This window comes from Macaca nemestrina, chromosome 10 (assembly GCF_043159975.1).
Source record: "Macaca nemestrina isolate mMacNem1 chromosome 10, mMacNem.hap1, whole genome shotgun sequence".
NCBI classification, from domain to species: Eukaryota; Metazoa; Chordata; class Mammalia; order Primates; family Cercopithecidae; genus Macaca; species Macaca nemestrina.
In genome coordinates, this window is record NC_092134.1 from 45,990,696 (window position 1) to 46,009,284 (window position 18,589).

An 18,589-nucleotide genomic window follows, 5' to 3' on the forward strand; every position below is an offset into this window, starting at 1 on the left:
GTAATGTTGTGATTTGGGCTTCTAGTGAACTCATTACCCAAATGGTAAATACAGTACCCAACAAGTAGTTTTTAAATCCTCACTGCCCCCACCCCCACTATCCCTCCCCACTCTAGCAGTCCCCAATGTCTATCATTTCTATCTTTATCATGTACCCATTGATTAACTCCCACTTATAAGTGAGAACATGCTGTATTTGGTTTTCTGTTTGTATGTTAATTAACTAAGAACAATGGCCTCTAGCTGCATCCATGTTGCTATGAAGGACACTATTTCATTTTTTTTTCTTTGCAGTGAGCATTCCATGGTGTGTATATAATGCATTTTCTTAATCCAGTCCACCTTGATGGACACCCTAGGTTGATTTCATGACTTTGATATTGCAAATACTGCTGAAATAAAGATACAAGGGCAGGTGTCTCTTTCATATAATGATTGCTTTTTCCTTTGACTATATACCCAGTAGTGAGATTGCTGGGTTGAATGGTAGTTCTATAGTTAGTTCTTGAAAAATCTCCATATTGTTTTTCTTAGGGATTTGTATTAGTCCATTCTCACATTGCTATAAAGAACTGCCTGAGACTGGGTAATTTAAAAAGGAAACAAGTTTAATTAACTCACAGTTCTGCAGGCTTAACAGAAAGTATGACTGGAAGGCCTCAGGAAACCTACAATCGTGGCAAAAAATGAAGGGGAAGCAATTATGTCTTACTACAGATCAGGAGAGAGAGAGAGAGAGAGAAAGAAGGGGGAGGTGTCACACACTTTTAAACAATCAGATCTCCTGAGAACTCACTCACTAACAAGAGAACAGCAAGGGGGAAATCAGCCCCTATGCTCCAATAACCTCCCACCAGGATCCTCCACTGATATGTGATGATTACAATTTGAGGTGGATGTGGGTGGGGAGATAGAGCCAAACCGTATCAGCTCCTTTAATGTGTTGTGTGTTAAGGATTTTTATTATGAAAGATTTGGGATTTTATCAAATGCTTTTCTGCATCTGTTAAAATGGGCAATTTAAAAGGATGAAAAAAGGTATATTGTGCAAACATTAATGCAAGGGAAGCAAGAGTGCCTGTATGTATATCAGGTAAAGCAAAGAAAATTACCAGAAACAGATTATATAATGATCAAAGGTTTAATCCATGAAGACGACAGCAATTTTTAAAGTGTATTCACCAAACAACAGAGCTTCAAAATATGTGATGTGAAAACTGCCAGAACTAAGGCGGGTCGGAGCACAGCGGAACTGTGCTGCCTCAGGATGTAAAGTGTAGTAAGGGGGCCGGGGGGATTGGGGGGCAGCAGCATGGGGCTGTGAGGCCTGGGGGGTGCCCGCGTTCCCCAGCTCCCCCGCAGCCGGCTCCGCAGTGGTCCGCTCCGCTTGGTTGCCCGGTGCAGATTCGGGTTCCAGACCCCAGGCCGCGTGTTCTCCACCGCTTGTTGTGGCCAGTGTTACTGCGGTGACCCCAGAGCAGCCTGGGCGCTATGGAGGAGCCCGGCGCTACCCCTCAGCCCTATCTGGGGCTGGTCCTGAAGGAGCTACGCAGGGTTGTAGCAGCACTGCCTGAAAGTAGGAGACCAGATTCCAATCCTTATGGTTTCCCTTGGGAACTGGTGGTATGTGCAGCTGTTGTTGGATTTTTTGCTGTTCTCCTTTTTTTGTGGAGAAGTTTTAGATCGGTTAGAAGTCGGCTTTATGTGGGAAGAGAAAAAATACTTGCTGAAACGCTTTCTGGACTAATTGAAGAAAAATGTAAACTACTTGAAAAATTTAGCCTTTTTCAAAAAGAGTACGAAGCCTATGAGGCAGAGTCATCTTTAGAGAATGCCAGCTTTGAGAAGGCGGCAGCAGAAGCACGAAGTTTGGAGACAACCTGTGAAAAGCTGAACAGGTCCAATTCTGAACTTGAGGATGAAATCCTCTGTCTAGAAAAAGAGTTCAAAGAAGAGAAATCTAAACATTCTCAACAAGATGAATTGATGGCAGATATTTCAAAAAGGATACGGTCTCTAGAAGATGAGTCAAAATCCCTCAAATCACAAATAGCTGAAGCCAAAATCATCTGCAAGATATTTAACATGAATGAAGAACGACGGGAAATAGCAATAAAAGATGCTTTGAATGAAAATTCTCAACTTCAGGAAAGCCAGAAGCAGCTTTTGCAAGAAGCTGAAGTATGGAAAGAACAAGTGAGTGAACTTAATAAACAGAAAATAACATTTGAAGACTCCAAAGTACAGGCAGAACAAGTTCTAAGTGATAAAGAAAATCACATCAACACTCTGACTGGATGCTTGCTAAAGATGAAAGATCGGGCTGCTGTACTTGGAGAGGACATAATGGATGATGATAACTTGGAATTAGAAGTGAATGGTGAATCGGAAAATGCTGCTTACTTAGATGATCCTCCAAAAGGAGCTTTGAAGAAACTGATTCATGCTGCTGAGTTAAATGTTTCTTTAAAAACCTTAGAAGGAGAAAGAAACCACATTATTATTCAGTTATCTGAAGCTGATAAAACAAAGGAAGAGCATACAGAGCATATTAAAAATCTTCAGACTGAACAAGCATCTTTGCAGTCAGAAAACATGTATTTTGAAAGTGAGAATCAGAAGCTTCAACAGAAACTTAAAATAATGACTGAATTATATCAAGAAAATGAAATGAAACTCCATAGGAAATTGACAGTAGAGGAAAATTACCGGATAGAGGAAGAAGAGAAACTTTCTAAAGTGGAAAAAAAGATCAGCCATACGACTGAAGGGCTAGAGACCTGTAGAAAGCTAGCCAAAGATCTTGAAGAAGAATTGGAGAGAACTATTAGTTTTTATCAAAGGCAGGTTATTTCCTACGAGAAAAAAGGACATGATAATTGGCTGGCAGCTCAGACTGCTGAAAGAAACCTCAATGATTTAAGGAAAGAAAATGCTCACAACAGACAAAGATTAACTGAAGCAGAGTTTAAATTTGAACTTTTAGAAAAAGATCCTTGTGCACCTGATGTTTCAAATACAGCATTTGGCAGAGAGCATTCCCCATATGGTCCCTCACCATTGGGTCGGCCTTCATCTGAAACTAGAGCTTTACTCTCTCCTCAAACTTTGTTGGAGGGTCCACTCAGACTCTCACCTGTGCTTCCGAGGGGAGGAGGAAGAGGCCCAAGAGGCCCAGGGAATCCTCTGGACCATCAGATGACCAATGAAAGAGGAGAACCAGGCTGTGATACCTTAACCGATCCTCACAGGGCTCCTTCTGACACTGGGTCCCTGTCATCTCCGTGGAAACAGGACCGTAGGATGATGTTTCCTTCACCAGGACAATCATATCCTGATTCAGCTCTTCCTCCAAAAAGGGAAGAGAGATTTTATTCTAATTCTGATAAACTGTCTGGGCCAGCAGAACTCAGAAGTTTTAATAGGCCTTCTTTGGATAAAATGGATGGGTCAATGCCTTCAGAAATGGAATCCAGGAGAAATGATGCCAAAGATGATCCTGGTAATTTAAATGTGCCTCATTCATCTCTCCCTGCTACAAATGAAGCAACTGACACTGACTTTGTTCCTCCACCTCTAGCTTCAATCAGAGGCCCATTGTTTCCAGTGAATACAAGGGGACCGTTCATAAGAAGAGGACCTCCTTTCCCCCCACCTCCTCCAGGAACCATGTTTGGAGCTTCTCGAGGTTATTACTATCCACCAAGGAATTTCCCAGGTCCACCACATGCTCCATTTGCAATGAGAAACGTCTATCCACCGAGGGGTTTTCCTCCTTACCTTCACCGAAGACCTGGATTTCACCCCAACCCCACATTCTGAAGGTAGAAGCGAGTTCCCTTCAGGGTTGATTCTGCCTTCAAAGGAGCCTGCTACTGAACATCCAGAGCCACAGCAAGAAACCTGACAATATTTTTGCTCTCTTCAAAAGTAATTTAGACTGATCTCATTTTCAGTTTAAGTAACGGCTGTTACTTAAGTGATTACACTTTTCTCAAATTGAAGTTTAATGCAATTATAGTTCTTAGTATAGTATTGTGCAAATAAAGATGATTTAAATACAAATAAAAAGATCGTAAAGTTTTTGTTTTTAATTTTCTTTCACATTTATTGATTTGCATATGTAGAACCATCATTGCATCCCAGGGATAAAACCCACTTGATTGTGATAAATTATCTTTTTGATGTTCTCCTGGATTTGGTTTGCTAATCTTTGCTAATCATTTTTTTTTTTTTTTTGAAGATCTTCATTTCCATCATTAGGATTATTGGCCTAGAGTTTTCTTTTTTTGTTGTTTCCTTGCCAAATTTTGGTATCAGGATAATACTCGTTTTATAGAATGAGTTAGGGAGTAGTCTTGCCTCCTTGAGTTCTTGAAATAGTTTCAGTAAGGTTGGAACAAGCTCTTCTTTGTATGTCTGGTATAATACAGCCAGGAATCTGTCTCATCTAGCGCTTTTTTGATTTGTAGGTTTTGTATTACTTATTCAATTTCATAACTCACTATTGAGCGGTTTAGGATTTCAATTTCTTCTTCATTCAATCTTGGGATTTTGTATGTTTTCAGGAACATATCAATTTCTTCTTTGTTTTCTGGTTTGTACATATATAGATACTCATACTCATGAATATGACTGTTATAGATGTTCTAGTTTGTATGCATATAGATGTTCATAGTCAAAATATCTCTAAGGATATTTTGTATTTCTGTGGTATCAATTGTTATATCATCTTTGTCATTTCTGACTGTACTTGAGTCTTACCTCTTTTTTCATAGTCTATCACTCTTGTTAATACTCTCAAATAACCAGCTTTTCATTGCTTCGATCCTTTCTACAATGTTTTTGGTCTCAACCTCATTTAGTTCTGCTTTGATCTTTGTTATTTCTTTTCTTCTGAAAGCTTTGGGTTTGTTCCTCTTGGTCTTGATTTCTAATTTTATTCCTCTGAGATCTGACATGAAGCTGGATATAATTTCAATCCACTACACCCACATTTCCTTTCTTTTAAGGGGACTCTGTTGAGTTATGCTGCACCCCCATTACGGACAGCCCACGCCAAGGATTATATATACAGGGCTCCTGCAGCTCCCCAGGGACCTGCCAGTCCGCTGTGCTTGCCAAAGTCAGAATGGTTTGTAGTGTATGTTTGTGGGGGATTCAGTGGTGCTGTGACTCAAGGACTGAGGTTCCCCTGGCAGGACAGTGGCCCACCATAAGTGCATGACCAGTATGGCACCTGCTGTCTCAGTTCAGGCCTGAGGGGAGTGTGGGTTCACTGGCCACCTAATTCCCTGTCCCCAGGACTTTCCCAGATCTCTACCAACATCCTTGTCCTGGATCAGGAGAGCAGAGGGACTCAGCAGTTTGACAGTCAGCAGATTGTCACAGCAATAAAGGGAGCAGGAAAGCACTTCCATCTACCCTTTCTGCAAGGTTCCAAGTTCCTTGCGGTTCCATATCTGCCAGACCAACTGCTTCCCTTTTCTGTGCTCTGGCTTCTTCCTGTGGGCACTCCAACAGGTCCTGGGTCTCCTCCCTCAGCCATTCAGATGACTATTTATCAGTAATCTCTATTTTTTTTTCCAGGGGAATTGGCATGCAATGTCCCTAGTCAGCCACCTTGAAAGAAAAAACCTAAATTGAGTCTTTTTTATTCTCTATTGAATATTCTCCTTTGTCTGTTTTGAAATTATTTTATTTACCTGAAAATTTTAACTCTGCCCTGATATTTCACCACGAAGAAAAAGAACATATCTAAGATGTAATGCATCTGCTTTTCTTTCTCTCAGTAAATATCTCTATATTAGTTTATATTTCATTTTTCTCCAACTACAATGTTTATACATAAACAAAAAATTTACATCAAATACTGTGCTGGGAGATGGGGATATAATGGCAAAACATACAGATTCTTTGTCTGAAAGTATGGAATTATAGTTCAGCAGGAAAGGCAGATACTAATATATAAAACTTTTAAGGTATCTATAATTTGCTAACTTCTAACCTAGTGTAAAAAGTTAGAAAAATTTTTCTTGTGTCACGTAAGGCAAGAACTGGATAGAAGAGGAAAGAAAGATGAGGATGATGGTTACCAGCAAAGAGAACAGCATGAGTGAAGACCCTGAGGACATTTAAGAACTCAAGAAAGATCACACAGATGAAGTTCAGGACATGATAGACTGAAGTGTATAGCCAGGCTGGAACTAGATAATGGAGGGCCCTGCAGGGTTTGTTTAAAGACTCTGAACTTTAACATAAGACAAACAGAACACCCAGGAAGAGGGTATACTTCATTTTAGATGGCTTCACTCTCCTCTTTTTCAGATTCAAAACTTCACCTGTGTTTTTGTCCTAATTCCTTTCCCCTCCATCCAACAGCTTATCATCTATCACCTTCTCCTTCACTCTTACCTTCAACCCTTCTTGTCTATCAGTACTTTTTTCTCCTGAATACCTCCGGTCGCACCTGGACCAAATAATTGTTTTTCTTCAACCTATACATATTCTTTTGCCCTACATTATCTAATGCCTCCAAATAATAACATACCTTTTGCTACAGGGCATTTTTGTAATAATTACATCAAAAAAAAAAATCCATGAGTAGACTTCGGTCCAAGTCACTCTGTTAGTTTATTTACAAAACGCTTGCAGAGTCCCAGTATTATAACAGGCATTGAAAGTATTATCAGAATGTCCTCTGTGAGGAAAGGTTTAGTTTATTTGTAAATGAGCCATTCCACAGTATTATTCACATTTATTGTAAATGACCCATTCCACAGTATTATCAGGATCAAACTATGTGATTTTCCCCTCAATAAATATGTATCGTGCAACTGCTTGGTGTAGAGAATGAGAATATCGATAAAGTAAAATACAAGGTTTTCGCCCCTCCAGAAACACAGAAGGGATAGTGTTGCAGCTAAAGGACAAAGAATACAGATAAGAAACAAGTAAATAAATATATATGTTACTTTCAAATACTATATTCTGCAAAAGCAAATTTAAACTATATAGTATTCTTAATTAATTCACTCATTTATTCAACAAATATCTGTATGGCATCTGCTCTGTGAATTTGCTGTGTTGAGTAAGCAAATGTCAGCAAAAGAAGGTGTCCTTCCCTTAAAGAGCTCAAATTCTCAGAGGGCTAGTGTATGACCTGATAAACTGCTTTACAATGAGGTGGCTGAGAGAACAAAGGTAGTAGCAAGCCACTGAAGGAGAGACTCAATTGACTTAAGAGAGTAGAGGTAAGATTTCAGAGAGGAAATAAAATCTAGGGCATTGAATTTTAAAGGATAAATAAAAGATTATTAAAAATGGATTGCGGTGTTCCAAGCTAAATGATTAGTAGGAGTAAATGAGTAAATAAGGTGAAGAGTCTGGTATGTGATCAAGTCAGACAGGCTCAATGATTGGAAAAAAGAACATATGAGTGATGAGGAGATAGAGGGCTGGCAGACATAGAAGAAATACTTATGAGCTCACTTAGCCCTTTGTTCCAAATTAATGTTATTTATTATTAAATTTCATCAGAATTAAGATATTAGCCTTAAGTCAGCTATTCAACTCAGGTAGATTATCAAATAAATTCACTAGATAAATTTATAGTACAATTAACTACTTATCCCATTTACCTTTCTTAGTGAAATCAAGCCTACAATTCAACAATTAATTAAATAGGATTGTTGTTTTCAGGGGAGACGTAACTATTATTCTTTCTCCTTGGAATTAATGAAACTTTCCATTCAACAATGTGTATTTCATCACCAACCTCTCAAATTCCCACTGGGCAGCAAGATATTAGTATTTGAATATTTATGATGGTGCTGAAGTATAGTCAGTGATTGTATTTTCTGTGATAAAAGTAACAGTAAGAACAACTATTTTTTTTTTTTTTTTTTTTTTTTTTTTCTTCTTTTGAGACGGAGTCTCGCTCTGTCGCCCAAGCTGGAGTGCAGTGGCCGGATCTCAGCTCACTGCAAGCTCCGCCTCCCAGGTTCACGCCATTCTCCTGCCTCAGCCTCCGGAGTAGCTGGGACTACAGGCACCCGCCACCTCGCCCGGCTAGTTTTTTTGTATTTTTTTAGTAGAGACGGGGTTTCACCGTGTTAGCCAGGATGGTCTCGATCTCCTGACCTCGTGATCCGCCCGTCTCGGCCTCCCAAAGTGCTGGGATTACAGGTTTGAGCCACCGCGCCCGGCCAAGAACAACTATTTCTTATATATGATAAGTTTGTTACCTACTACCGGGACCCTTAGGGGAAAATTCCATTAAAACAAGTCAAATTAATAAGCATGCATATCTCCACATGATCAGCATTCATCATTTTCAAATTATTATATCATTCACTTTCTATGGGAGAAATGCAGTTATTGTCACAGATCATCATCACAAGATCAATGTTTCTAGTTTCAAAAATAGATGTCTCTCTTGGTTTCGAATTAATCTGCTAGCAGGAGTCTGATATTACTTCAGTATATTAGTATGAAAATATATCCATGAATATACATTCGTGAGCGTGGACTTCTTAATTTAGACAGTTAGCTTTTTAGTATAGTTTCTTTCATTTAGTTGGCCAGCCACTATCCATTATTACTTTGCATTTACGCAGCAGCTTTCCTCTAAGGAGCCTAAAGTACTGTAGTTTAATTGTCCAAAAGAAATGGTGTCAAGCTAGAGAGAAGGGAGGTAGAAAAATGGGTTTCCTGATTGTCTTAGGGAATTGGGAGATACTTAATTCTAATTCTGGCTTTAAGCCCAGACAGTGAGGCTGTGTCTATACAAGTGAGGTTATATGTGACTTTGAAATTTTGCTTCCATGATAACATGTACAAGGAGTCCCATTTCAAGAAATTCATGATGTTTTTCTAAGCCAGTATTTCTCAACATGGGACAATTTCTCCTTTCCATCTGCCCCTGCCTTAGGTAGATGTGACACTATCGAGAAATATTGTAGGGGTAGAAGGTTGTACTATCGTATCTTGTGCATACAGGTTGAGGATGCTGCTAAAAATCCCGAAATGTATAGGATAACTCCTTACAAAAAGAATGATCAGTTCTAAATGTCAGTATTGCTGAGGTTAAAAGACTAATCTAAGGCTTAATACTGCATAAACACTCAATTTCTTTGGCATTTACAGAAAAAGTCTAGTGCCAGATAATAGTGGTAGGTGCCAGGTAAAAATGTGATTCTAGTGAAACTTCATTTGCAATCAGGAGAATTCTCAGATATGATATAACTTGTACCTTTAATACTTTAACCTAATCTACTAAGAAGATATTCTCAGAAATAAAATCAATCTGGACCCTGCATTCCTGCCATGAATCTAAAGTAATAAAGGAATCTTTTAATTCTCATTTTATCTGGAGTGTCTTATGTCCTCTCCATCTTTTTTCTGGAGTCCAATTTCTAACTGATGTTCCCAGAGCTAACCCATGGAAATGAGCAGTGAGCAACACTGATTTTTGTCCAGTGAACAATACTGACTCCAATTATTTTCACACTCCCCCTCCCGCAGATAAATATGGTGCCTTCCTTAACAGATCCAAATACAGAAACACGCTAGAACTGAAATTTCTGTAGGAAACCATATTAGCTCAGATATGTACATAAAGTAATCATGCAACTACAGAAATTTCTGTTTTACCATTGTCATTTTTAGCAGAAGTTACTAATCATCCAGTTACATGGCTGAGAGTGCCTTACATGTTTTAGTACGTAAACTACAGTACAATACAATATTTCATGCAGTAATTTAATAAAGTACAATTTAATTTAACCCACTCTATCCTTACCTTTCAAGGCACTGCTCCAGATTCCAAACTTTTCTATTCACAGGATTAGTTAAAAATAATTTTAAGCAGAATGGGAGAGACTGAAAACTGCAATGAAGTATATTAATAAGTACCCTGTCAATTAAGTATAATGAGAACTGCTTCTGACAAAGTGTGACATTTGGTTATGCCAACTACAGATGTCTGAAATTATTTACCACTGGCATCTGTGATTTTATTTCTCCTCCTCTGAGATCACAACTGCTGATATCAGAATTTGCTAAAATATGCTGGCCCTTGTGCTGAGAACAATTTCCACTGCCACCGGATATTATTAGAAATTATACCAGGTATTCACCTTTTCCAAAGTTATCATGGTTTTCTCTGTTTTCTCTGGATGACCACTGATTCCTACCATATACTGGGCATTGCCATCCCATTACAGATATTCTGGAGTCCTCTTGAAGCTAAAGCTATAGAGCCGAGTGTTAAGAAATGGGAAGGAATGCCTATTTTCTAATTATTTGTAACACTTGGATAGAGTAAATAAGTGCTGCTTTTGTTTCAGTACCTACAGATTTTTTTGGTGAAATATGCCATATACTGCAAACATATGTTCATAAATGGCTAGTAGGATAGATAATTCTGATTGAAATATGCTTCCTCTAAAAAGATAAGAGCTTTTCTTTTCACTGATTAAGCTTATGGTCCGTGACTTCTCTTAGAATGTGTTTTCTCCCAAGAGACTCCTTAGATCCTTATGTAAATAGGATTCCTGTGAACTCATCCCACCAATCGGTGAACATGTCTAGACAGGTTGACATCCCAGAGGTTCACACAGCTAAGAATTAATCTAGGATTTATTACTCTATTAGGACTAAAGATATATATCATTTTTTATAAGCAAAAGTGAAAATAAACAGTTTGCCAGCAAATGTTAATCATCTGTAAGTAAAATGTCTCGTTCCAAAAGTGGCTAATTTTTGTTTTTCTATGTATTTAGATCTTATTCACATGCATGCTTCTCCAGTCAGCTTTTCTTTTATGTCAATTTCTTGAGACAATAAAAATAAGACTATTTATATTTTTTTGGTTATTTTGAATATTCATGTCTTATGGACTAAATTGTACCCACCCCTCAATTTATATGTTGAAGCCCTAACTCCCAATGTGACTGTATTTGGAGACAGGGAGTAATTACTTAAATGTGGTCATCAGAGTGGTGTCCTAATTCAATAGGACTAGTGTCTTTATAAGAAAAGAAAGAGGTTCCAGGAGTATGCACACACAGAGAAAAGATCATGCGAGGACACAGAGAGGAAGAGTCTGTCTGCAAGTGAGGAGAAGACTCCTCACCAGAAACCAACCCTACTGGCATGTGATCTTGAGATTCTAGCATTCAGAAACGTGCAAAAGTAGGTTTTTGTTGTTTAAGCCACCCAAGTCTGTGGTATTCTGTTACAGGAGTCTGGGCAGACTAATACACCATGGCAAGCGTTTACTACTCTCTGTTTTCGATTATGTCCTAGACAAAAGATGTAGCCTATTTCCCTGTATCACCTAGGACAACATTGAAATATAATAGTATCAAGAGTATATTCTTCTTTTAAATACTAATAGGTAATCACCTAATGATGATGATTACCTATTAGTAATCATATGATGACGATTAGGTGATTACCTATTAATATTTAAAAGAATAATACATTCTTGAATGTAAATGACTCACTGCTACATTATTTTCACCATCCTTTTGCCATGGTTTTATTTATTTATTATTTTTATTGTATTTATAATTATACTTTAAGTTCTAGGGTACATGTGCACAACGTGCAGGTTTGTTACATATGTATACATGCGCCATGTTGGTGTGCTGCACCTATTAACTCGTCATTTATATTAGGTATATCTCCTAATGCTATCCCTCCCCCCTCCCCCGACCCCATGACACGCCCTGGTGTGTGATGCTCTCCTTCCTGTGACCAAGTGTTCTCATTGTTCAATTCCCACCTATGAGTGAGAACAGGCAGTGTTCTGTTTTTTGTCCTTGCGATAGTTTACTGAGAATGATGGTTTCCAGCTTCATCCATGTACCTACAAAGGACATGAACTCATCTTTTTTATGGCTGCATAGTATTCCATGGGGTATATGTGCCACATTTTTTTAAATCCAGTCTATCATTGATGGACTCTTCCCTAACTCGTTTTATGAGGCCAGCATCATCCTCATACCAAAGCCTGGCAGAGACACAACAAAAAAAGAGAATTGTAGGCCAATATCCCTGATGAACATTGATGCAAAAATCCTCAATAAAATACTGGCAAACCAAATCCAGCAGCACATCAAAAAGCTTATACACCATGATCAAGTCAGTTTCATCCCTGGGATGCAAGGCTGGTTTAACATATGCAAATCAATAAAGGTAATCCATCACATAAACAGAACCAAAGACAAAAAACACATAATTATCTCAGTAGATGCAGAGAAGACCTTTGACAAAATTCAATAGTTCTTCATGCTAAAAACTCGCAATAAATTAGGTACTGATGGGACGTATCTCAAAATAATACAAGCTATTTATGACAAACCCATCAGCCAATATCATACTGAATAGGCAAAAACTGGAAGCATTCCCTTTGAAAACTGGCACAAGACAGGGATGCCCTCTCTCACCACTCCTATTCAACATAGTGTTGGAAGTTCTGCCCATGGTTTTAAAATAGCAAGTTAACTTAAAATCTAGAATATGTCATATATTTTCCAAAAGTATAGCATTATTTATCTGATGCATTTATTTAAATTGGCTTGCTCAATCAACTTTTTATATACTTTGTAACAACTATAGATTTTAAAATAGTTTTAGATGATTAACATTTTTCCAAAACTTATTGGCTTCTAACAGAAATGTCTCCACTGACAATGATATCTGTCCCACTCCTTACATTTCTAATTACATATTCTTTGGAGTATACAGGTAGATCAGTGCTTAAAATCTAATTTATTCATCTAATCATTTCTTTTTAAAAAGGAATGCTCTACTGGGAAACTTCATAGCATATGCATTAGATCTCCATTATCTTTTTCCAGGTATAACATTTCTCACTAATGAGTGAATTAAACTTAAGCATTTGGAATGTAGCACTATCTTGCTATATGATAACGCCAATTCACTTCCCTGTGAGAACAAAGAGGGAGAGGACTCTCATCAAATTGTTTAAGAATGAAGCAAATGCTGTCTTTTATGCAGGTCATGAAAGAGCAAAAGGGAGGATGAAGTAAAGGCAAGAATGAAAAATAATCTCTGTTAGTGTGATGCCTATAGCAACTGATGAGACAGTATTGCTAATGAGCTCCTTAGAGGTGGCACAGCTGAACCATATCAAAAATCATCAGAAGCAAACTAAGCTTATGTCTCTGGCTAGAATGTTATTAAATCTTTACGGACAAGAGGTGACAAATGTGCCTCCATTTGTGGTTGTGTAGACTTTAACTTCCACAAGGTTGGGCATCAGCAAGAGTAATGGAGTGGAGAATTTGTACAACAATGATAATAATGGCAACCATTAATTAAATGCCTCCTAGATGCCAGTTACTGTACTGGGCATTTTATAGCATTGTTTCATGAAAGGTTTTCACCACCCCTAAAAATAGGAATTATGCCTCTTTCTTAAAGGTAAAGAAACAATGGCAAAAAGGGAAATTAGTTGCAGAGGTAAACTTAGGTGGAAACACCAGAATTTGAACTCACATTTATCTGAAGTGCTGTCCAATTAGAAAGTTACTTTAAATAGGTCAGTGAACACATATAAGCAACAATTATAATTGAAATTATAATAGTTCAATTGTGGAAAAGTTAAAGTCCTTGCTTTCCAAAAGCAACTTTCTAGAGCAACATTTATTACTCCAGAACCAAGAAAGCTATATTTTAAGGAGGAAAAAAGCTTGTGGTCCTCCCAGAGTGATGAAAAACTTGAAGAATCATCTGTATCTGAAAACATATACATCATTGACTCTATCAAGGATGCTGTTGAAATACCAGTCACTTATTTATCAAGAGTGACTCATCATCTGTCTGTGTCACACCTGATCTATCAGATTTTTAGTTCTAGAGCTGGCCCTCTCATGGGTAACTCACAAAAGGGAAAACAAGGCTGTTAAAATGGATTGAGGTTAAAATCTATTCATGTCATATAAGGCCCTTCATAGTCTGCTTACTGTTTTACTATCTAATCTTATTTCCACTCATTCTCCCTTAGACACCCTTTTATTCCTGCAGAACTAAACTGCTTGGAGCTCATCAAATGTGACATGTCCTTTATTACTTCATGACTTACTCGATATGTTCCCTTGTTGTGGCAGAATCAATCAAACAAACAAACAAAAACAACTCCTACACATTAGACTCGATACATCTCCTGCCTGATATAAAGATTTACCTCCTGTACAACATGTTTTCTGGCTCTTATACCTATGTTGTGCCATTTTTGTTTAATTCCCCTTCTTTGTATTCCTGCAGTGCTCCATACATATCTCCATTATAGAATAGATGGGCTATTGATATCATTAACTCCTGTCTCCCCTTCATCTGACTATCAGATCTTTAAGGTTAGCTGTTATCACAGTAAGACTTTAAAAAAAAAAAAAAAAAAACTATCCCCCAGTCAGGTGTGGTGGCTCACGCCTGTAATCCCAGGACTTTGGGAGGCTGAGGCAGGCAGATCACAAGGTCAAGAGATCAAGACCATCCTGGCCAACATGGTGAAACCCCGTCTCTACTAAAAATAAATTAACTGGGTGTGGTGGTGCACACCTGTAGTCCCAGCTACTTGGGAGGCTGAGGCAGAAGAATTGTTTTAACCTAAGAGATGGATGTTGCAGTGAGCCAAGATCATGCCATTGCACTCCAGCCTGGCTACCGAATGAGACTCCATTAAAAACAAACGAAAAACAAAACTATCCTTAAACTCAGGAGAATTCAGTAACATTCATTCTCCTGCCCAGGGTTGTAGGTTGGTTGTGTTTTAGTTTATTTATGACAATCTTAGCTGGGCAGTGTAAATGCAGGCACTAATTTGGTGCTCCAGGGTCCTGGATGTGTTTTGGATTTAGTTCTTTTAAATATGTATGACGATTAAGGTTGAAAGAGGGAGGCTATCTGGGTTACGTTCTTCTCTTGAGTATTACCAGAGTGTAAAAGGCAATCCAAACTGTACAAGAACATTCAACAAGAACCTGCTAATGGTGTGACATGACCCAAAAGCACAGAGAGTTCCCATTAGCCAAAGAAAACCTTGGGCAGGCCTCCTATCAATGCCAGACCCATAAGTCACTGGTTCATAGAAATTCTGGAATTCCTCTGGGCAAATGTTACAACCTACCATGAGAGAGGGAGAGTTGACTGATTAAGCCAGTTTTCTGGAATAACTCCCCATTCCATTATTATAAACAGTTGGTTGCTTTGTTCTCTGGAAGAGCCTGACCTGACAACATCCTCGGCCACTTCTGAAGAAGGATACTTGTTCCGGTGAAGGGGACGCATATGAGAATACTAAACATAACTAAACATACTCATTGTATATTGTTGCTGGGAATTTAAAATAATGTATTAATTTGAGAAACTGTTTGCCAATGTCTATAAAGTTTAACATATTCTCATCTTATAACACAGCAATTCCACTCCTAAGTACATGCCTAAGAGCACATGTCCGTAAAATCACTTCTGAAATATTTGCAGCAGCTTAATTCATAATAGCCAAAAAGAAAAAGAGCCACCTAAAAGATTTTTTTTTACAAATCATGGTATAATAATAAAATGAAATACTATTTGGCAATTACAAAGAACAAACTACTGGTATATACAACAATATAAAAGACTATCAAGGTTAAGTATTAAAGAAAGGCAGAAAAAAAGAGTAGATATTGTAAGATTTTATTGTCTATTTCTCCTGGCCTATATGCCTCCAAGATATATGTCTAAGAGTCTAGGACTGGATATAGTAGATAAGAAATATGAATGCCTCCAATCTGAAGAAAAAAGAATGATAAACCAATGCATTTTCCTACTAAGAGTTTATAAAATGTCCCATTGTTTGGCATTCAGCCAACAACTAATAGTAGGAAATTTTAGAAACTCTTCCTTATTTGGAAGAGGTAAAGAAATTCTTAATTGCAGTTTTGCTTCAAATAATCTATTCCACTTTTATTTATAATAATAATCATTATTGTAATTGTTTTTTATTTTTATTTATTTTCATTTGCTTATTTTAGTTGACAGACAAATTGTATGCTTTTACCACATACAACATGATGTTTTGAAGCACATATACTGTTGGAAAGTAACCAAATCTTGGCAATCAACATAAGAATCACTTTACATAGTCATCATTTTTTGTGGTGAGATTTCTTTACATCCACTCTCCCAACATTTCTCAAGAATATTATTAACCATAGTCATCATGTTGTACAGCAGATCTCTTGAACTTATTCCTGTATCTAACTGAAATTTTGTATCCTTTAACCAACATATGTTCAAACCCCAGCCCATCCACCCTGTTATCATAATTAAACGTTGAATTCTACAAGCATCCATTCTCTGAATTTATTAGGTAATTAATTGATTTTCATTAAAAAAGGAAAACCCAGTAACCAATCTATTTACCATTACAAATTACATTTGTTTATTTTCTAATGTTAAACCAGTTATATTTCTGGGATAAATTTTTATTTATCAGAAAACATTTTCTTTATTATTACTCTTGTTTCTTGATGTAATGTAACTATGTTTTGCTTAGAAATTTTTCATTGTGCTCACAATGACTATTGAGCTTTATTTTTAATTTTTTAAAATTATAGATTTTATTTTTTAAAGCAGTTTTAGGTTCATAGAAAATTTGAGCCAAAATTACAGAGTTCCCACATGTTTCTTCCCTACACAAATAGATAGCTCCCCTACCATCAACATCCCACGTCAGAGTACAACATGTGTTACAATTGATGAACCCAAAGTCCCTAGTTTTTAGTTTACATTAGGGTTTATTCTTGGTTTTGTACTTTTAGGAGTTTTGTAAAATGTATAGTGACAAATATTCACATTTATAGCATCATATAGGATAGTTTCACTGCTCTAAAAATCTCCTGTGCTCCACCTAGACATTCCTCCTCCTCTGAATTCTCTGGTAACCACCTATAATTTTATTGTTTGCATATTTTTGCCATTTCCAGAATGTCATGTAGTTGAAATCGCACATTATGTAGTCTTTTCTGTTTGACTTCTTTCATTTTGTAATTTGCATTTGAGGTTTCTCCATGCCTTTTTATGAGTTGATAGCTCTTTTTTATACTGCTGAATAATATTTAAGTGTAAATATTTTTCAATTTTAGTGATGAATAATATTTTAGGGTACATGTAATAACAGTTTATTTATCCATTGTAGGGCATCTTGGTTGCTTCCAAGTTTTGGCAACTATTAATACTGTTGCTATAACTATTCATGTATAGGATTTGTTTTGTGGACACAGTTTTCAGCTCATTTGGGTAAATACCAAAGAGTGTGATTACTGGATAGCTTGGTATGAGTATGTTTAGTTTTGGAAGAAGTTGCCAAACTACCTTCCAAAGTGGCTATACCATTTTTCATTTCTACCATCAGTGAATGAAAGGATTCCTGTAGTTACGTATCCTTGCCAGCATTTGGTATTATATGTTTTAGACGTTAGGCACTAAGTCTGTAGTGGTTTCTTTTTATTTAATTAATTAATTTATTTATTTGTTTGTTTGTTTGTTTGTTTTCATTTATTTATTTATTTATTGAGATGGAGTCCCGCTCTGTCACCCAGGCTGGAGTGCAGTGGCGCGATCTCGGCTCACTGCAAGCTCCGCCTCCCGAGTTCACGACATTCTCCTGCCTCAGTCTCCAGAGTAGCTGGGACTACAGGCACCCGCCACCACACCAGGCTAATTTTTTGTATTTTTAGTAGAGACGGGGTTTCACTGTGATAGCCAGGATGGTCTCCATCTCCTGACCTTGTAATCTGCCGGCAACAGCCTCTCAAAGTGCTGGGATTACAGGCGTGAGCCACCGCGTCAGGCCGTGGTATCTTTCTTTTATTTTAATTTGCATTTAGAGTTTTGGGATATTCATTTTATAGTCCTCATGGGGTTTTGGAGTAAAAATTATACAGATTTCACAAAACATTTTGGACAGTGTTCCCTCTTTTCTATTCTAAAATAGTTTGCAAAAGATTTTAATTATTTTTAGGGGTTTTCCTAAAAATAAAATTTTATTGGATATTTTAAAATACAACCTAAATGTCTTTGCTTTTTAACTAGAGGTTAGTTGATTTTCATTAATTTTAATTATCAAGGTAGTTTTATTTATCTCTACTCACTGATTTTATGCTTTTTATTATTCTGCTTTTTTGGCCGTATCTTTTATGTACAAACTGTTACCTAAGACTTATGAGTTTTACATTTCTAAATAAATAGAAAAAGTCAAAGTAAAATAAAGTTCATGACATGAGAAACTAATACAAAATTCAAACTTTATTGATGAAGTCATAAGTCCAAAGGTTTTTGAGTGCTACATGTATTTCTGTACTGGGGCATTTTACTTTTATTTTTTAATACTAGTACATGCCCATCATGTCTAAACAGGAAAAGTCAAGTACAAATGTCTTAACATTTAGTCACAGTAGAGAGTGAATTTTTTTTAATCATATCAGAAGTCAGTGTATTCTATTTATTATTAAATGACAATATAGGTGTGCTAAACCAGTAAAATATACATCAACATTATAACAGTAGGCAC

General features: G+C 37.1%; 1 long non-coding RNA gene and 1 pseudogene across 1 annotated transcript in view; both read left to right on the forward strand.

Moving 5' to 3' along the window:
- The window catches only part of LOC105483778 (uncharacterized), a 203,235-nt gene that overhangs the window by 147,329 nt on the left and 37,317 nt on the right, over positions 1 to 18,589 (forward strand). The gene's annotated exons all lie outside the window — the stretch shown is intronic.
- Positions 1,457 to 4,053, forward strand: LOC105483779 (cTAGE family member 8-like; annotated as a pseudogene).